The 18,392-nt window shown below is 41.7% G+C and overlaps 1 pseudogene; it reads right to left on the reverse strand.

The window, feature by feature from the left end:
* Positions 1–756: 756 nt before the first annotated feature.
* LOC135551515 (POU domain class 2-associating factor 1-like) lies at positions 757–17,252 on the reverse strand (annotated as a pseudogene).
* Between the last annotated feature and the right edge of the window lie 1,140 nt (positions 17,253–18,392).

An 18,392-nucleotide genomic window follows, 5' to 3' on the forward strand; every position in this document is an offset into this window, starting at 1 on the left:
TCATTGGTTTTCTTCGGGTGGGTGTGGCAGGTGTGCTTCAGAGCCCCTTCTCTGACAGTTTCCCCTGGGGCCTGGGGGGTTGTAGACACACAGGGGAGCCACAGATGGGACAGCCAGATAGACAGAGAACCAAGGCCTTTCCCACTCTTGGACCATAGTTAGCTGACAGCCATAACTTCTGACTTCTGATTTCAAAAGATAATGACAAGAGAGTGCAAGGCTACAGGCAAGATAATGTTTTCATGTTTTATGTCAAATACTCTTCAAAGCAGACCCTGGATAAATATCAATATGGGTTCATTTAACAATTGAATGACGTCTCAGAGTAACTACTTTTAAAACAACTGTATTCGATTATGGTTGTCAGAAAGGAGGTATTTCTTTAACAAATAAACATCTTACAAGTCATTTAAATTGATGCGGGACAAATCAGTCAAGGCCTGTCTTTCAGTTACAGCATCTATAATACATGACAGCAGTTATTTTTCAGCAAAACTCTTGTTAAGTAAATAATGGAACTAGTCAAACTACAACACTGTTCCTTTTACGTCATAAAAAAAGCAATTCACAGTAGTTCAATGTACATTACAACATAAAGGAAAGAATAACTACAAGCACCATGTACCTGAATTATGAGCTATAGAAATACAAGGGTTACCGACATAATACATTCATTTATAACCCATAGATAAACATTCATAAGCATTCTGTAAACATTTCAAAAATGATTATGACTGGCTCCAACACTAATATATCTTAGACACTGGGGATGAAGTTTGAGGAACTGTTCACATATGGGTATTTGTCATCCTGATCCTGGTCCTCCAGAAGTTTCTCCAGAGGGTTGGGCTCTTCAGCCACAGCAGGACTCCAGGTGCTGGGGGTCCTGCTGGGGCATGGTGGGGTTCACTGTCATGGACATGGGAAGCAACTGAGACCCAGCCAGAGTGGCAGGGTGAAAGGCAAACTGCACGCCCGATGTAGGGATGGTGGTTAGCGGCTGGGTCCATGAGATATAAGTCAACACAGAGTCCTGGAGGTCCACTTGCGTGAGGGCTGTGGACGTAGGTGCTAGGGTCTGCACCGACAACAGTGGATGTGTTTGTAGTCAAAACCCAGCTGTGTTACAACTATTTTGTACAGGTGAAGGTGTATATTACTATGCTCTGTGGATATGATGGAATGTTTACAGAGTTTATGCTTTAAACCTCTTTAAGATCATACCCTTTTTTCAATTTTTGCCTAAAATGACATACCCAAATCTAACTTCTCAATCAGGGACAGCTGTCTATCGTTGTCTCTGATTGGGAATCATACTTGGGTAGCCCTTTTCCCCTCCTTTCAGTGTGGGTAGTTGACTTTGTTAGAGGCATTATAGCCGAAGTTAAGCTTCACGGTCATTTCCTTGTTTTGTTGGCAACATTTCTATAAATAAAAGGAAAATGTACGCTCACCACGCTGCACCTTGGTCCGCTTCTTACGACACCCATGACAAACTGCCCATACATAGCTCAGGACCTGAAGCAAGGATATGCATTTTCTTGATACCATTTGAAAGGAAACACTTTGAAAGTTGTGGAAATGTGAAATTAATGTAGGAGAATATAACACATTAGATCTGGTAAAAGATAATACAAACAAAAAAAACACATTTTATTTCTCCCATCATCTTTGAAATGCAAGAGAAAGACCATACTTTCAGATAGGAGTCTAGGTGTAATTTAGATTTTGGCCAACAGATTGCAGCAGTGTGTGTGCCTCGTTTCATACTGATCAAGTGAAGAATTACACTACTGCACAATATTTTGTATCAAGTCTGCCAGGAGTTTGCCCAAATGTGCCTAATTGGTCAATTTATACATTTTCATTTAACATGTAAGTTTACACACTCTCAGGAATGTCATACATGATGGATCATTAGCTTCTACACTAACTTCCACACATCTAAACTCAGAAAAAAAAGAAATGGCACTTTTTCAGGACCCTGTCTTTCAAAGATAAGTCGTAAAAATCCAAGTAACTTCACAGATCTTCATTGTAAAGGGTTTAAACACGGTTTCCCATGCCTGTTCAATGAACCATAAACAATTAATGAACATGCACCTGTGGAACAGTCGTTAAGACACTAACAGCTTACAGACGGTAGGCAATTAAGGTCACAGTTATGAAAACGTAGGACACTAAAGAGGCCATTCTACTGACTCTAAAAAACACCAAAAGAAAGATGCCCACGGTCCCTGCTCATCTGTGTGAACGTGCCTTAGGTATGCTGCAAGGAGGCATGAGGACTGCAGATGTGGCCAGGGCAATAAATTGCAATGTCCGTGCTGTGAGACGCCTAAGACAGCTCTACAGGGAGAAAGGACAGGCAGCTGTTCGTCCTCGCAGTGGCAGACCACGTGTAACAACATCTGCACAGGATCGGTACACCCAAACATCTCACCTGCGGGACAGGTACAGGATGGCAACAACAACTGCCCGAGTTACACCAGGAACGCACAATCCCTCCACCAGTGCTCAGACTATCCGCATTAGGCTGAGAGAGGCTGGACTGAGGGGTTGTAGGCCTGTTGTATGGCAGGTCCTCACCAGGCATCACCGGCAACAACGTCGCCTATGGCCACAAACCCACCATCGCTGGACCAGACAGGACTGGCAAAAAGTGCTGCTCTTCACTGACGAGGCGCAGTTTTCTCTCACCAGGGGTGATGGTCGGATTCACGTTTATCATCAAAGGAATGAGCGTTACACCAAGGCCTGTACTCTGGAGCGGGATCGATTTGGAGGTGGAGGGTCCATCATGGTCTGGGGTGGTGTGTCACTGCATCATCGGACTGAGCTTGTTGTTATTGCAGGCAATCCAAACGCTGTGCGTTACAGGGAAGACATCCTCTTCCCTCGTGTGGTACCCTTCCTGCAGGCTCATCCTGACATGACCCTCCAGAATGACAATGCCACCAGCCATACTGCTCATTCTGTGCATGATTTCCTGCAAGACAGGAATGTTAGTGTTCTGCCATGGCCAGCGAAGAGCCCAGATCTCAATCCCATTGAGCACGTCTGGGACCTGTTGGATCGGAGGGTGAGGGCCAAGGCCATTCCCCCCAGAAATGTCTGGGAACTTGCAGGTGCCTTGGTGGAAGAGTGGGGTAACGTCTCATAGCAAGAACGGGCAAATCTGGTGCAGTCCATGAGGAGGAGATGCACTGCAGTACTTAATGCAGCTGGTGGCCACACCAGATACTGACTGTTACTTTTGATTTTGACCCCCGCCTCCCTTTTGTTCAAGGACACATTATTCCATTTCTGTTAGTCACATGTCTGTGGAACTTGTTCCGTTTATGTCTCAGTTGTTGAATCTTGTTATGTTCATACAATGTTTACACATGTTAAGTTTGCTGAAAATGAACGCAGTTGACAGTGAGAGGACGTTTCTTTTTTTGCTGAGTTTAGATGTCCGGGCGGGGTGGGTGTGGAGCCAAAAACAGCAGTGCGGTCATTCCTACATTTGAACATAAAAATGTATTTGATCAAACAAAACTATGCTACATTTTATCTCTGGGACCCTCAGCATGACAAATCAGAGCAAGATACATTATTTACCTTCAGAGGTGAATGTATCAAACCAGTTGACGTGATAAAAATGTTTTGTTGTTGTGCACTCTCCGCAAACAATAGCATGGCATTTTTCACTGTAATAGCTACTGTTAATTAGAACTGCAGTTAGATTAACAATAATTTAAGCTTTCTGCCCATTTAAGACATGTCTATGTCACAGAAAGTTGGCTGTTGTTTAAAACGTCATTCTATTCACATTAGCACACGTTAGCATCCGTCACGGTTTAGGGACACCCATCCCGTAGAGGTTAATTCAATTGGCATCAAGATTAGTTGCTCTTTCACTCTCCCCAAAGTTGGTAAAAAGAGGTATGTGTGTGTAGGTGAGTATGGATGATGGGCCCACCATGTACATGTCAGTGTTGAGGGGCAAGGTGGTGGAGGTTGTGGTGGTGGGGTCATGTTGTTGGAGGTACTCTGGGTAGGACCAATGGTTCATGGGCTGGAGAGCAGTAGCTGCAGGCTGGGCTATCCAACCTGCACAGAGGCCGACATCATTGACTGTGGAGGAGTCATTGGATAGGCTACTAGCCACTTCAAACCTGGAAGTCCCTATGGATATACCGTACTGGGTTAGCACTAGTAGCCAATAGTAATGTAAAGATTTAAACTTATCCAAATAAATCATGGGAATATATACTCCAATTCACTTACCAAGATGCGCATATGAAGGCAAGTTGTTGTTTGTGATCCCAACCTGTGAAAAATATGTACTGAGAAATCTACCTGAAGGAAGGGAATCTAAATTCACTTCACTTCACTCTTTATTATTTAAGCTGAGTTACAATGGTATTTGGGCTTTAAAGCTAAAGCTCAGAAGTTCACATTCAAATGCTGTATGTGCATTATCAACGGTAAACCCCGGGTGGTGAGTGATTTTAATCCTTTTAAATGCCAACATAATTTCAACAGTAGCCACAAATCCACTGGCTTATATAGGCATGATCCCTGTGTGTAGAACAATGTATTCACTTGCATTACTTCACAGTTGAATAATAAGTACATCATATCCATTTATGTGTGTGTGTGTGTGTGTGTGTGTGTGTGTGTGTGTGTGTGTGTGTGTGTGTGTGTGTGTGTGTGTGTGTGTGTGTGTGTGTGTGTGTGTGTGTGTGTGTGTGTGTGCGTGTGTGCGTGTGTGCGTGTGTGCGTGTGTGCGTGTGTGTGTGTGTGTGTGTGTGTGTGTGTGTGTATGTGTGTGAAGTATGTGGGAATTTGGAGCAAACAGTGGAATGGCAGAAAGGATCTGGAACAGGAGACTATTAAATTGAATACAGGCATGCAAATTCACTTGCCAGACTGGAGCACTTAATTGTATACTGTATATTGTTGTTGCAAGAGGTGTTTCATATATTATATGGTGTATTCATCTTTTACTTCATTTTGCATTTCTCTTATTTTTAAAGACAAATACCACACATTTAGGAAAATAAATTGAACTCAGTCTAACTTCTACTGATCAGCTGAACCCTTCCCGGAACCTCTGAGAACCTCTCTTTTTAGACTATCAAGTCCCTCTGAGAGCCTCTGAGATTCAAGTAACACAGTCCATTTAGTTGGGTATCCCTCCTTTTTTTAACAGGCCCCCGATCTTTCTATCGCATCAGGGTCTGTTGGTTGGAGTGTAGTGTTGAGAATGCCGTACTCTGTGTGCTTTGTGAGTTTTCAGGTAATTAATAGGTTGAGAGGTTGGTAAGAGGGCTCGTTGGCATGGCTGAGCTGAGCTGATTTGCATAGGCCCTGTTCCCAGCCTTGCAGCCAGGTAGTAACTGTCATGGAAAAACACCTGCATTATATAAGGAGAAAATCCCCTTTTCTACCCTGCTGTAGGAATCTGATTTGATCTTCTCCAGGCTCCTTTCAGTTGACGTTGTGCATGTCCAGCCGAACGAAAGGCCATCTCTCTTGGTTTTTAGGGCATGTTGTAAAGATAAGAAGAAATGCTGAAGATTCTGTTTGACGCTTCAGGATGACAGGTTGACACTTATCTAAAATGTTTCCAATTGCATTCCTGTGGCTTGGCCTCTGTTCTCTTGTGTCTCCTGCTCTGTCTTGTCCAATCCTCTATTATAGAATGACAGGCTCACAAGCCCTGTCATTTTGAATTCCGTAAAGAGAGTGTGGAAGACGTGAAACAATTATTACTATCTATCAACAATGACAAACCACCAGGGTATGACAACTTGGATGGAAAATTATTTAGGTTAATAGCGGACGATATTGCCACTCCTATTTGCCATATCTTCAATTTAAGCCTACTGGAAAGTGTGTTCCCTCAGGTACGGAGGGAAGCAAAAATCATTTTGCTACCTAAGAATAGTACAAAAATACAGAACTGGCTCAAATAGCCGACCAATCACTTGTTACAAACTCTTAGTAAACTTTTGGCAAAAAACGGTGTTTGGCTAGATACAACGCTACTTTACAGTTAACAAATTGACAACAGACTTTCCGCACGCTTATAGGGAAGAACATTTAACAAGCACAGCACTTACACAAATGACCGATGATTAGCTGAGAGTAACTGATGAAAAAAAGATTGTAGGGGCTGTTTTATTAGACTTCCGTGTGGTTTTTGACATAATCGATCATAGTCTGCTGCTGGAAAAACGTATGTGTTATGGCTTTACACACCCAGCTATATTTTGGATAAAGAGTTACCTGTCCAACAGAACACAGAGGGTGTTCTTCAATGGAAGCCTCTCCAACATAAACCAGGTCGAATCAGGAATTCCCCAGGAAAGCTGTCTAGGCCCCTTACTTTTTTCAACTTTACTAATGACATGCCACTCAGTAAAGCCAATGTGTCATTGTATGCGGGTGACTCAACAATATACACATCAGCTACTACAGCTAGTGAAATGACAGCAACACTTAACAAACACTTAGTTTCAAAATTGGTGGCTAGGAATAAGTTAGTCCTATATACTGTATAAAAAAACTAAAAGCTGTCACGAATATTACCGAAGGTGACTCCCCTTCTTGTTCGGGTGGCGCTCGGCGGTCGTCGTCGCCGGTCTACTAGCTATCACCGATCCGTTGATCTGTGTTCCTTTGGTTTTCTCTGATTGGTATCACCTGTTTCTTGTTTGGTTATTAGGGTAGGGTTATATATAGTTTGTTCAGCCCGCTTCTGTTTCGTGCGGGCTTGTTCGTCTGTTCTATGTTTGAGTGTATTTTGTTTGTATTTTGGGTTTTGCGCTGTCCGTTAATATTTCTGATCATTTGTTTTCCTACTTTTGTTCATGTTATTTTTCCGGGACATTAAAGCGTGTTTTTCCCCACATCTTTTGCTCTCTGCGCCTGACTCCACACCTCCTCACTCATTATCCGTAACAAAAGCATTGTATTGGGGACAAATCCTTCACTAAACCCTAAACCTCAACAAAATCTTGTGGTGAATAATGTGGAAATTGAGCAAGTTGAGGTGACTAAACTGCTTGGAGTAACCCTAGATTGTAAATTGTCATGGTCAAAACATTGATACAAAAGTGGCTAAGATGGGGAGAAGTTTGTCCATAATAAAGCATTGCTCTGCCTTCTTAACAGCACTATCAACAAGGCAGGTCCTGCAGGCCCTAGTTTGGTCGAACCTGGACAAGATGGCGCCGATAGAGATGGCATTTTTGCTTCGAGTCCTTAGGAAACTGTGCAGTATTTTGTTTTTTATGTGTTATTTATTACATTGTTAGCCCAGGACACCTTAAGTGATATTACACACAACCGGGAAGAACTATTGGATATCAGAGAGACATCAACTTACCAGCACAACCAGCGCTACGACCAGGAATAAGGCATTCCCAAAGCAGATCCTTTGTCTGCATCTCCCAGGGCATTTGAACTGATTTTGCTTTCCAAAGAGATATCCGGGATTGTAACATACTCTGTTTCTTGGAAACATGGCTAGCTTGGGATATGCTGTCAGAGTTCATACAGCCAACGGGATTTTCAGTGCATCGCACCGACAGGAATAAACATCTCTCTGGTAAGAAGAAGGGCAAGGGTGTATGTTCCATGATTAACGACTCATAGTGTAATTGTAACAACATACAAGAACTCAAGTCCTTTTGTTCATCTGACGTAAAATTCCTCACTGTCAAACGGCGACCATATTATCTCCAAAGAGAACTCTCCTCAGTTATCGTCACAGCCGTGTATATCCCACCGCAGACGGCCATCAAGGAACTTCATTGGACTTTATGAAAACTGTAACCATACAGTTGAAGTCGGAGGTTTACATACACCTTAGCCAAAACATTTAAACTCCGTTTTTCACAATTCCTGACATTTAAACCTAGTAAAAAGTCTCTTTCTTAGGTCAGTTTGGATCACCACTTTATTTTAAGAATGTGAGATGTCAGAATAATACTAGCCAGAATTATTTATTTCAGCTTTTATTTTTTTCATCACATTCCCAGTGGGTCAGAAGTTTACATACACTCAATTAGTATTTGGTAGCATTGCCTTTAAGTTGTTTAACTTGGGTCAAACATTTCAGGTAGCCTTCCACAAGCTTACCACAATAAGTTGGGTGAATTTTGGCCCATTCCTCCTGACAGAGCTGGTTTAACTGAGTCAGGTTTGTAGGCCTCCTTGCTCGCACACGCTTTTTCAGTTCTGCCCACAAATTTTCTGTAGGATGGAGGTCAGGGCTTTGTGTTGGCCACTCCAATACCTTGACTTTGTTGTCCTTAAGCCAATTTGCCACAACTTTTGAAGTATGCTTGGGCTCATTGTCCATTTGGAAGGCCCATTTGCGAACAAGCTTTAACTTCCTGACTAATATCTTGATTATGTTGCTTCAATATGTCCACATCATTTTTCTTTCTCGTGATGCCATCTATTTTGTGAAGTGCACCTGTCCCTCCTGCAGCAAAGCACCCCAACAACATGATGCTGCCACCCCCGTGCTTCACGTTTGGGATGGTGTTCTTCGGCTTGCAAGCCTCCCCCTTTTTCCTCCAAACATAACGATGGTCATTGTGGCCAAACAGTTCTATTTTTGTTACATCAGACCAGAGGACATTTCTCCAAAAAGTACGTTTTTTGTCCCCATGTGCAGTTGCAAACCGTAGTCTGGCTTTTTTATGGAGATTTTGGAGCAGCGGCTTCTTCCTTGCTGAGCGGCCTTTCAGGTTACATCGATACAGGACTCGTTTTACTGTGGATATAGATACTTTTGTACCCGTTTCCTCCAGCATCTTCACAAGGTCCTTTGCTGTTGTTCTGGGATTCGTACCAAGGTTCTTTCATGTCTAGGAGACAGAATGCGTCTCCTTCCTGAGCGGTATGATGGCTTCGTGGTCCCATGGTGTTTATATTTGCGTACGATTGTTTGTACAGATGAACGTGGTTACTTCAGGCGTTTGGAAATTTCTCCCAAGGATGAACCAGACATGTGGAGGTCTACAAATTTTTGTTCTGTGTTCTTGGCTGATTTCTTTTGATTTTTTTTTGATGTCAAGCAAAGAGGCACTGAGTTTGAAGGTTGAAATACATCCACAGGTACAACTCCAATTGACAAATAATCTGTCTGTAAACAATTGTTGGAAATGCACAAAGTAGATGTCCTAACCGACTTGCCAAAACTATAGTTTGTTAACAAGAAAATTGTGGAGTGATTGAAAAATGAGTTTTAATGACTCCAACCTAAGTGCATGTAAACTTCCAACTTCAACTGTATATCCTGGGGCTGAATTTATTGTAGCTGGGGATTTTAACAAAGCTATTCTGAGAACAAATTCTATCAGCATCTCGATTGTTGTACACAAGTGGGTAACACACTCGACCATTGCTACTCTAACTTCCGCGTTTTATACAAGGCCCTCCCCCGACCTCCTTTTGGCAAATCTGACCATGAGTCCATCTTGTCGCTTCCCTCCTATAGGCAGAAACTAAAACAGGAAGCGCACGTGCTTAGGTCTATCCAATGCTGGTCTGACCAATCAGATTCCACGCTTCAAGATTGCTTCGAACACATATACTGGGATATGTTCCGGGTAGCCTCAGATAATAACATTGATGTATACACTGACTCGGTGAGCAAGTTAATAAGGAAGTGTATAGGATTAATGGCAGCATTTGCGCAAAGCTGAAACCACTTATCACGGCATTTAATCATGGCAAGGCGACTGGAAATATGATTGAATATAAACAGTGTAGTTATTCTCTCCGTATGGCAATCAAACAAGCCAAGTATCAGTATAGAGACAAAGTGGAGTCGCAATTCAATGGCTCAAACATGTGACATATGTGGCAGGGTCTACAGACAATCACAGATTACAAAAAGAAAACCAGCCCTGTCATGGACATCGACGTATTGCTTCCAGACAAATTAAGCAATTTCTTTGCGTGCTTTGAGGACATTACAGTGCCACTGACGCGGCCCACTACCAAAGACTGTGGGCTATCCTTCTCTGTGGCCGACGTGAGTAAAACATTTAAACGCGTCAACCCCTGCTTTGAGGGACTAGTCAAGGATCATATCACCTCCACCCTACCTGTCACCCTAGACCCACTTCAATTTCCTTACCCCCCCCCAATAGGTCCACAGATGATGCAATCGCCATCACACTGCACACTGCCCTATCCCATCTGGACAAGTGGAATAGATATGTAAGAATGCTGTTCATTGACTACAGCTCAGCATTCAACACCATGGTACCCTCCAAACTCATCATTAAGCTTCAGACGCTGGGTCTTGACCCTGCCCTGAACCACTGGGTCCTGGACTTCCTGATGGGCCGGCCCCCAGGTGGTGAAGGTAGGAAACAACATATCCCCTCCGCTGATCCTCAACACGCCCCACAAGGGTGCGTCCTTAGCCTCCTCCTGTACTCCCTGTGTCACGACTTCTGCCGAAGTCGTTGCCTCTCCTTGTTCTGGCGGTGCTCGGCGTTCGACGTCACCGGTCTTCTAGCCATCATTGATCCTTTTTTCATTTTCCATTGGTTTTGTCTTGTCTTCCCACACACCTGTTTTCAATCCCATTCATTACCTGTTGTGTATTTAACCCTCTGTTTCCCCTCATGTCTTTGTCAGAGATGGTTTTATTGTCAGTATAGTGTGATTTTTGCATAGGTGCGCGTCGGGTCCTCGTACCCATGTTTGGTTTGTTTGTTCATTTATTGTTATGGAGCATACTCGTGGAACTTCATTAAAAGACTCCATTTTACACTCAGTTTGACTCTCCTGCGCCTGACTTCCCTGCCACCTATTACACCTATGCATGACACCCTGTTCACGCACAAATGCGTGCCATGCACGCCTTCAACTCAATCATCAAGTTTGCAGATGACAATACAGTGGTAGGCTTGATGACCAAAAATGACGAGACAGCCTACCACCGCCTGGTACGGCAACTGCATTGCCCACAACCGCAAGACTCTCCTGAGGGTGGTGCGGTCTGCACAATGCATCACCGGGGGCAAACTACCTGCCCTCCAGGACACCTACAACACCCGTTGTCACAGGAAGGCAAAAAGAACATCAAGGACAATAACCACACAAGCCACTGCCTGTTCACCCTGCTTCCATCCAGAATGCGAGGTCAGTACAGGTGCATCAAAGCTGGGACAGAGAGATTGAAAAACAGCTTCTATCTCTAGGCCATCAGATTGTAAACAGCCACCACTAGCACAGAAAGGCGGCTGCCTACCTCCAGACTTGATATCATTGGCCACTTTAATAAATGGAACACTAGTCACTTTAATAAATGGAACACTAGTCACTTTAATAATGCCACTTTAAGAATGTTTACATATCCCGCATTACTCATCTCATATGTATGTAATGTATACTGTATCCCTCACTATCTATTCTTTACTATCTATTTCATCTTAGCCACTCTGTCACTGCTCATCCATATATTTTATACTTATATATTCTTATATATTAGGTTTTGTTGAAGAATTGGTTACATATTACCTGTTAGATACTGCTGCACTCTCAGATCTAGAAGTTTAAGCATTTCGCTACACTTACAGTAACATCTGCTAACCATGTGTATGTGACCAATAACATTTGATTTGATTTGAATACTGTTCAGTCGTGTGGTCAGGTATCACAAAGAGGGACGTAGGAAAATTGCAATTGGCTCAGAACAGGGCAGCACGGCTGGCTCTTAGATGTAATCTCTCCTGGTTCAAAGTGGAGGAGAGATTGACTTCATCACTACTTGTATTTCTGAGAGGTATTGACGTTGAATGCACCGAGCTGTCTGTTTGAACTACTGGCACACAGCTCGGACACCCATGTATATACCACAAGACATACCACCAGTGGTCTCTTCACAGTCCCCAAGTCCAGAACAGACTAAAAGAGGCGCACAGTACTACATACAGAGTACACAGAACTCTGTTCCACATCAAGTAACTCATGCAAGCAGTAAAATTAGATTAAACAACATAAAAAATAAACCTTATGGAACAGCGGGACTGTGAAAAGACACAAACACAGGCATAGACATATGCATACACACACATGATAAAATATGCACTATACATCATGTACACATGGATTTTGTGTGGTAGATATGTGGTAGTGGAGTAGTGGCATGAGGACACACACTTAATGTGTTGTGAAATCTGTTGTGAATGTATTGTACTGTTTTTAAAATTGGATAACTGCCTTAATTTTGCTGGATCCCAGGAAGAGTAGCTGCTGCCTTGGTATAATAAGTAGAAATATAATACACTAAATTCGTAGTTCTTGTTATGTTTCCCTCGCCGCTCTAGGGGGCACTGTCTTGGCGTTGTGGAGATGAAGTCCTCGTTTCCTCGTCTGAGTCTCAGACTTGCACCCCTTGCTATGGCTTTTCATCAGGCAGCCCTAAGGACGGAGCTATAGAGTCAATCACAGAAAGGAGAAACTGTTAGCTTATATCCGTGTGTCAGGGCAGCAAAGGGTTGAGTCTGCAACTAAAGACCTGTAGTTTGCTGCCCTGGGACTACAGGTGCAAATTAGCTTTGGCTATCCATGGCACATTTACATGGATGTTGCATTACTGTAGTATTGTGTAATATAATGTGCATTGTCCATTTAGGAGACATCTTTTGGCTCGAGAGCACCCCTAGTAACAAAAGTTATATAAAAACTCTTTAATAAGAGGTATCATAGATGTGATTTGCTCCACTGATAGTGGTTCTGATTGGATAAGTGAACAGGAAGGAACATAATAGAAACAAAAGTTGAAGCTCAAGCTCAAGTGTGCTACACCCAGAAAACCGTATGTCTGTAGGCACTAAGACAGACCGAAACGCATGCTACCTCAGACATTCTGCATGTATTAGCTTGAAATGAGTGTGGTGGCCTCTTTAAGTAGGCCAAGTTGGAATTTGAAACGCACTTCTATTGTGAAACAAATATTTTCAACAACATGAGAACAGCACATCCTCACTTGCTATATAAACTGTAATCTTTTTACAAACAATTTACTTGTCAATTTGATAGACTAGAATAGGCTATAGAGAATTTAATGTTGAGACATTATAAATAGAGGGAGCCATTTTCCCATAGGCATGTCATTAATGACAACGTATTCAGAGTTTGATCGATAGACTCAGCGTGAATGAAAAATACTTTTGAGTCATAAATTATGAGCAGCTCTGTTATCATTGTTGAAACGGATATTTTTGGAAGTTTAACTGTTACCAGTTCACATCTAATTCCTTCGTCGACTCCCACTTAATTCATTTGTTTTTAATTAATAATCTTCTCTTAAAGATATGAACCAGTAGATATTTAATGCACATTCATGATAACTTTGACTCACTATCAGACGCACTCCCTGATCTTTCTCAGTGACATAATTAATCAAAAGGTTCAAAAGTTAGACATCACTCAACTAAGGCAAGGCATCTGCAGATGAAAAATCATGGTCTTTAGGCTCAGGAAATTGGTCCATAACAATGTTACTTATTTAATACACATTTGGTTGACACCGGAAAAGAATATCATACCTTGCCTTTGACTTATACATCCCCCAGGTTTGACTATATGGTTTGACTATATTTTTTAAACTGTGCCTTTAAAAATCACTGTCACATACAATAAGACACTGTTTGTCTGCGGACGTGTGTGACCAAGGTGTGTGAAACCGTGGGAACCCTTTACCTGTTGTCAAGTGTCTAGAGACTGATGATGATCTATAATGCAGAGAGTAAGGTCCTATGGTTTCAGATCTGGCTGTACACTGTAAGCACTTGGCCTGTTTTGTTAGCTGGATCGAGTCCTGCCACTTTCCTCTCCAAATCTAAATCAGAACATGATTGATTTACCCCCCAGCACAGTAAAGTACACTGACTCCAGGAGCAGTCTGCTGATTTAACTTTTTAACCAAATAACAATTTTAAATTACATTCATATTATCATTCAACTCTATAAGGCCCAATTACAAGCAGACAATAATGTAATACCAATTACTACTCCCCCCCACCCCCTACCCCTGCTGCATTCCTATATATCACTCAATGAGCCCATCAACGCTGCACTAAATGTCCTCCGACATCTACCAAGGGGCGGCAGGTAGCATAGTGGTTAGAGCGTTGGGCCAGTAATCAAAAGGTTGCTGGATCAAATTCCTGAGCTGACAAGGGGAAAATCTGTCAGGCAGTTAACCCACTGTTCCCCGGTAGGCTGTCATTGTAAATAAGAATTTGTTCTTAACTAACTTGCCTAGTTATTTTTTTTATTTTTATACTTAACTTACTGTGGTGCAAAAGACTGTAACTCATCACATTGTAGTACATAATTCTGAATGTGTTGTTTCACATGGAGTAGGATCAATGAGTAACTTCATATTACTGAATTGTTGATTATTTTCCATATTAACTACAGTATGGAGTTGTTGTTTCATCCAAACAGTGAAACTATAGTAAATAACCAGCTAATTACAGTAAAACTTTAGGCAAGTTGAATGATAAGCATAAACTTAAAAAGTGAACTATCACTTTAATTACATGGGGTGTGTCTGTACTGTAGTCAAACAGACCTCATGCAGCCCCCGAGAAAGCTGTGGGCTCTGACAAGCAGTAACCACATGTATAGCATGCATGTCAGTGGGAAAGGAAGCTATGGCACACAGCATTACTCAGAGGTCAAACCATTAGAACCAACCAACGGAAGGTAAAGCATTAGCTATATAGCTGTGAAACGGAATACAGTGCATTCGTAAAATTATTCTAAAATGTATACAATTATGTTTTTCACTCATCAATCTACACGCAATCCCCATAATGACAATGCGAAAACAGATTTTTAGATATTTTTGCAAATGTATTAAAAAAAATAAATCAGAAACACCTCATTTACATAAGTATTCAGACCCTTTGCTATGAGACTCGAAATAGAGCTCAGGTGCATCCTGTTTCCATTGATCATCCTTGAAATGTTTCTACAACTATATTGGAGTCCACCTGTGGTAAATTTAATTGATTGGACATGATTTGGAAAGGTACACACCTGTCTATATAAGGTCCCACAGTTGACAGTCAGAGCAAAAACCAAGCCATGAGGTCGAAGGAATCGTCCGTAGCACTCAGAGACAAGATTGTGTCGAGGCACAGATCTAGGGAAGCGTACAAAAAAAGTGTCTGAATCATTGAAGGTCCCCGAGAACACAGTGGCCTCCATCACTATTAAATAGTAGAAGTTTGGAACCACCTAGAGCTGGCCGCCTGGCCAAAATGAGCAATCAGGGGAGAAGGGCCTTGGTCGGGGAGGTGACAAAAAACCCGATGGTCACTCTGACAGAGCTCCAGGAAACCTAGCACCATCTCTATGGTGAAGCATGGTGGTGGCAGCATCATGCTGTGGGGATTTATTTCAGTGGCAGGGACTATGAGACTAGTCAGGATAGGGGGGAAAGAAGAATGCAGCATCCTTGATGAAAACCTGCTCCAGAGGAGTGGCTTCTGGACAAGTCTTTGAATGTCCTTGAGTGGCCCAGCCAGAGCCCGGACTTGAACCTGATTAAAAATCTCTGGAGAAAAACTGAAAATAGCTGTGCAGCAACGCTCCCCATCAAACCTGACAGAGCTTGAGAGGATCTGCAGAGAAGAATGGGAGAAACTCCCCTAATACAGGTGTGTCAAACCTGTAGCGTCATACCCAAGAAGACTCGAGGATGTAATCCCTTTTTTTAAAACTGTTTTTGCTTTGTCAGTATTGTTGGATTGTGTGTAGATTGATGAGGAAAAAAACGATTTAATCCATTTTAGAATAAGGCTGTAACGTAACAAAATGTAGAAAAAGTCAAGGGGTCTGAATTATTTCTGAATGCACTGTATCATGTCATGTAAAATGCTGAATTTGATACGTTTGGAAGACCTTCATTATTTTTTTAAATAACGCATTATTATATTCCACTACCTATTGGTGAATATAGCCTCTTAATGTAACTGCAGCAACTGCAGCAACCAGAAACTGGAAATTAGATTGAGCGAGTGTGTGAGAGGGTGTCCACATTTAATATGAACAAGAGCAGTTCTATTTATATATTTAATTGATATTAAATACGGCGATCTAAGAGAACATAAAAAAATCACGATTTCAGTCCTATTCCTCATAAACACAAACACTCACAAGCATGCACGCACGCCAAACACACTCAGACACGCATGCACACACAATTCTGAGCTGTACAAAAGAGGAAGCAACACAGCTGTGATGTGTTTTACAGTGGTGTGGCACTCAAGATTTTTGGCAACATGAAGACCAACCTCCAAATGATTGCCTTCCTGTTTCCAAAGGGGCTTCAACATACCACTTTCTCCAGTGATTCTGACAGCATTGATTTTAGCACTTTTACCACACGTCAATATGCTGAAGTAGACAGTTACTCTCGTTAAAATTGTGGATCTCAAATTAGGATTTGGTTTGAAGTGCTACTTAAACACCATCCCTGTCTCTGATTAAAGAATGTAAAAATCCTTCTGTCCAAACAGAGGCCTACTCTTTTGTTCCTTTTATACTGGCCAAAGTACTACATCTCCATCTGCTGCTTTATAAAGACTTTCTAAGTCGGAAACCACAGTAAATCATCTTAACCATGACACTAGAGTGCATAACGGTGAGGAAGCTTGGAGAAGACTATCTATCCATCAAGACTGACCTGAAACATGTCGCCACACGACCTGAACGGTTGACTCAGCAAATACTAAGTAGAAAATCCTTTTTCTGTAGGGCATGTTGTATCAATTATGACCCTCAACCTCTGACTCCAACTTTTAACCCTCAATGACAATGTGCAAAATGCTCATTCTCATGCCATAGTTCTCAGTGCTGTTATCTTGTAGTAATCATATGGACTTGATCAACACTATGCACATTTCCACAGCGCCCTCATACAGTACGTACTGTATGATGACTGGTCAGTTGGAGGAGGTAGGCTAATTGACACTGAGTCACTTGCTATTACTTTCCATGCAATAATATGTTAGCATGCTGTAGTAAAAAATCTAAATGATTCTGTTTGGCAACATTTGATAAATTGATAAAAAAGTACGATATCATGCTTTGGAATATAGCACAACATTTGGTCAGATAAATTAATTAATTCATGAGTTGATGTGTCAACATTTCTAATTTCAATTTCGATTCGAAAGGATCATGTACTTACATTTCTCCCAGGGCATGCTCTACGGCGGTCAGATATCTCAAGCTCTGAGTAATTTGTTGAATTGCTTGACTTTTCTTAATAGGATCTGAGTTTGAAACAGAACCATAGTGAGTGATGGGTTTCAGTGACTTTCTTTATAGCAGCCGCTACAAAACTTCAAGTGATGTCACATCTCTTCCAACCACAGGTTTCCCTGATTGGTCCCAGTGTCACCAACGCTCCACTGACATTGACTTAGAGCTTGACTACTACACTCTTTTACACTCTAAACATGTCAGTGTTCACCAAGATCCATTAGATGAGATGTATTTTACTTGAATGGTACCTACATAAGGACTATGAGAATTTGCGATAAATGTTTTATTATCCACACAATTCAAATAGTAACTATTAATAGTTACTGTTTTCTTTACATTCTTCATATTCAAACAAGATTACAACAGAGTAAGTATTGCTGCACAATATTGTAAATGAAACAGTTCTTCCCCTCGTAAAGCCTGTAGAAATGTTGATTCATGGGGAAAACAAAGATAAAAATGTGCAGTTTTACAGCTAATCTCATGCTATTCTACACATTTTGCCATGAGGCTGAGAGAAACTGTTGCTGTTTAAAAGCACATTTCCTGAATTCTACACATTTTGTCATACCCGTGGCAAAGGCAGACAGATTAATAGTCTACACATGCAATAGTGTCTAAAGACACATATAATCAACATTTCCAGGGTTTGAGATATCCATTGTAATCCTCCTGATATGTTACCTATAGCTACTTTTTTGACCAGAACTAGAACATAATGAATACGTTTTAACTTACATTATCATGGTGAGATAATTATGTAGTTCCAGCTACTGCTACTACACCCTTGTCTAAAAGTTATCACTGTTCATTCTATTTTCTTCCCATGGCTTTTGAATGAGTGCACTGACTGATGTAAAGTATGGCTTCATTTAGATAGCTGATGCAAAGGAGCTGTTATAGAGGGGATTTCAAATGATCACAGAGGTGTTCTGTGGCATTAAGCAAAATGAGCTGCTTTGATTACAATGAACATTTATAGTCACCATGATCTATTTTGAGTGTAACTGTATTGTAACACTGAGGTTGTGTCTCTCAGAAGTAGCTTTCTGATTTCACAAAGGAAGACGCTCATTGGC

Source organism: Oncorhynchus masou, chromosome 13, assembly GCF_036934945.1.
Source record: "Oncorhynchus masou masou isolate Uvic2021 chromosome 13, UVic_Omas_1.1, whole genome shotgun sequence".
NCBI lineage: Eukaryota > Metazoa > Chordata > Actinopteri > Salmoniformes > Salmonidae > Oncorhynchus > Oncorhynchus masou.